Source organism: Lathyrus oleraceus, chromosome 6, assembly GCF_024323335.1.
Source record: "Lathyrus oleraceus cultivar Zhongwan6 chromosome 6, CAAS_Psat_ZW6_1.0, whole genome shotgun sequence".
Classification (NCBI taxonomy): domain Eukaryota; kingdom Viridiplantae; phylum Streptophyta; class Magnoliopsida; order Fabales; family Fabaceae; genus Lathyrus; species Lathyrus oleraceus.
This window is the reverse complement of record NC_066584.1, coordinates 377,363,471-377,367,451: the sequence shown is the minus strand read 5'-3', so window position 1 is coordinate 377,367,451 and position 3,981 is coordinate 377,363,471.

The following is a 3,981-nucleotide window of genomic DNA, read 5'->3' as shown; positions in this document are numbered from 1 at the left end:
CTCCACTCAGACAGAAATTCAAGTAGAGACTTGGAATTTTGTTTCCCTCTTTCTCTCACTCAAAGCCTTCATTCATAACAGCTAGCACTGCGATTGAAGGAATCCGTTCGTGTGGACTGAGTAGAGACGTTGTCATCGTTCAACGTTCGTGATCGCCCCGTGGATCTGTATCAAAGGTTTTGATCATTATCAGAGATCTTCACCAAAGGTTTGAATCGCCACAAGAGGTAACGATTCTATCACTGATCATGCCCATTCGTAAGGATCACTAAATGGAGAAATTTTTAAATTCCGCTGCGCCATGGATGGCAATTCTCCAACAGAATCCTATCCGAGAAACGTCGGAAAGGGTAGTGTTGTTCATGGTGCAGGTACATCTACGGAAGACATACTCAAGGGTGGCGAGCCGGGGATTGATCAAGCCGACAAAGTCAAAGTTGAGGAGGATATAGATGTACACCATGAGGAAACCGAGGTAGCTCATCCGCCTTCAAACGATGATCTCCCTCAAGCTTGGAAGTCTCCCAAAGACCATCCAATTGACAACATTCTCGGAGATATCTCAAAGGGTGTTACAACTCGATCGAAGCTAAGTAATTTCTATTATCACTTCGCTTTCGTTTCACAAATGGAACCTAAAAACCCTAAAGAAGCCCTACTCGATGAACATTGGTTTTTGTCAATGCAGGAGGAACTAAATCAGTTCACTAGAAATGAGGTTTGGGACCTTGTCCCTCCTCCGCGAGATCATCGAGTAATCGGCACCCGATGGGTGTTTAGGAACAAGTTGGACGAAAACGGGGTAATAACCCGTAACAAGGCGCGTTTAGTCGCGCAAGGGTATAACCAAGAGGAAGGCATCGACTATGAGGAAACTTATGCGCCGGTTGCCCAACTCGAGGCTATACACCTTCTCCTTGCCTTCGCTTGTGCGAAAGACTTTAAACTATTCCAAATGGATGTTAAGAGTGTGTTCCTTAACGGTTACATAAATGAAGAGGTCTACGTCGCACAACCTCCGGGTTTTGAATCTCATGAGTATCCCGATCATGTTTATAAACTAAAAAGGGCTTTATATGGTCTCAAACAAGCTCCTAGAGCTTGGTATGAGCGACTAAGTAAATTTTTACTCGATCAAGGTTACTCAAGAGGAAAGGTTGACACAACTCTCTTCATTAAACGTCAAGGAAAGCACTTGATATTAGTACAAATTTATGTTGACGATATTATATTTGGGTCTACTAACCTGAATCTCGTGAGAGAGTTTTCGGATCTTATACAAGGTGAATTCGAGATGAGTATGATGGGGGAGCTCACGTACTTTCTCGATTTGCAAATTAAACAACTCAAAGAAGGAACATTCGTGAGTCAAACAAAGTACTGTTTGGACCTTATCAAGAGATTTGACATGGCAAAAGCCAAGGCCATTGACACCCCCATGCCAACATGTACAAACTTGAATAAAGATGAAAACAGTAAGGACGTAGAGGTAAAAAGGTATAGAGGTATGATTGGATCACTTCTCTATCTTACTGCTTCTCGTCCCGACATTATGTTTAGCGTGTGTATGTGCGCAAGATATCAATCATGTCCCAAGGAATCCCATCTAAAAGCTGTCAAACGAATACTTCGATACCTATCCGGTACTCCGAAGTATGGACTATGGTATTCCAAAGGTAATGATTGCTCATTGGTAGGTTTCTCCGATTCCGACTTTGCCGGTTGCAAATCGGATAGGAAAAGCACTAGTGGCACTTGTCACTTATTTTCAAATTCCTTGTCAGTTGGCATAGCAAGAAGCAAGTTTCAGTTGCTTTGTCAACTGCCAAAGAGGAATACGTTGTCGCCGGTAGTTGTTGTGCTCAAATCCTATGGGTTAAGCAACAATTATTGGATTTTAATCTTAAACTCAAACGTATTCCCATTTTCTGTGACAATACAAGTGCCATCAATCTTACCAAAAATCCTGTGTTGCACTCTCGCACCAAACATATCAAAATTCGACACCACTTTCTTCGGGATCATGTAGAGAAAGGTGATATTGTATTTGAACATGTTAACACTAAAAATCAACTAGCGGACATTTTCACAAAGCCGCTAGCTACTGAGCCTTTCTTTCATATTCGCTGAGAACTTGGTATTCTCGATATTTCGGAACGAGCGTCATAAATTACCTGCTTTATCTTATTTCATTTAAAACTATAGTCTTGTACTTCTAACAAGTTGATGTTGTTGCAAGCACAAGTACATTGTTCATCAAGTTATTCCGGCATCGAGGTGATATTGTTCCTTTACCCCTCTCTCTCTCCCAAACTTCATGGCTAAATAGGTGTCTTACATGATAAGATTGCATATATATATGACTTGTCTCTTATATCATATATGTTTGGATGTTTAAATGTTGTGTGGCATTCTATTTATGCATCAAACATGTGAGCATATGTGCATAATAGTGAAAATTTCAAAATTTGCCTGTATGAGTCGACCATAACAGGGCAATGGTCGACGCACACTTCAAAATTTTCTTTTTTTTAAAAATTCAAACAGTATGCGTTGACGCATACAGAGGGTATGGTTGACGCATCGCACGAAAACTCAATTTTTCTCTGCAGAAAACTTTCAAACTTCCTGTAGCGGTGTATTCGTCGCTATATGATTTATCGATTAAACCATAAGCAAAGCATACAATGATTTTCGAGTCGCCACCACACTTTTATTTATCCAAAGGACTGGCTAAAAAGCGAACAAAAGCCTAAGAAGTTTTACACGTAGAAAACTAATAAAAGATCAGAGAGTCTGGGTAAGGGGTAAATTACGCAATGGGAAGGTGTTAGGCACCCACTACGTCCTAGGTACTCCTAGGGAGCCCTTTTCACACTTGTTGTACTAAATTGTTATTTGTTATGACATAAGTATTGTGCAAACATGATTGGGATGGTGAGAAAAGAATATACAATTTTATTATTGGGTTTGAACGGATGAACCCGCTGCCTACGTACCTTCCATCAAAGGTAAGGATCAAAACGCCGTAGTTCGGCTAAAAGATTTCAAAAAGGTTGATGGATTCAATTTTAAACAATAGCACTGAGGCTTTTCATTATCAATGGGAGAAAACTCGACCAAAACCAACATCCACCATGCGAGGATAGCTTCGACGTACTGGAGGGGTTAACCCTGTTTTTAGTACGGAAGTCTTACTGTCGACTCACTAAGGATAGGCAAGATTTACATCAACCGCAAAGATAATTGAAACCTATGGCTAATGCATGAAAAGATTAACAATGGACAAAGCCAAAACAAGTGAATGAGTGAAGTTAATTGATTGTGATTATGAAAGTGAAGTCAAAGTATGATTAAGATTGATTTGAAAGAAGTATTATGAAAATGGAGTTTGAAAAAGTCAAGGACTTGGGTCCAGGTTTTTAGTTTGGAAAACATGAAGATGTTTGCACAATATCTATGTTAAGTTTGAAATCAAAGTATGAAAAGGTTTAGGACATAATGGGGATGAATGGATGGATATGGATTGTAAAACTTCTTAGAAGGTTCACTTCTTGAAATCATATGGGAGATGATTCAAGTGTGTCCTTTGGAATAAGCAATGGATAATAACAAACAAACAAGAAAGTCAACAAAAGCGGATATCGGATGCCAATCACTGGGCTTATACCAATCTCCTAAAATAAAACTGGATATCAGATGCCACTCAATGGTCTTACACTAATCTCCTAAAACAACAAGAAACTTGGGTACCGGATGCCAATCTGTCTGGGCTTACACCAATATCCAACATATGATCCTAGGAAAGCAAATGCCAACTTGCAGGGACTTACAGTTGCATCCTCACATAAACAAAGAAAAACAAAACATGGAAGTCAGATGCCAATCTGTCTGGGCTTACTCTCACATACACAGTATGATCCTAGGAAACAAATGCCAACTTGCAGGGACTTACAGTTGTATCCTCACATACAATCAAAC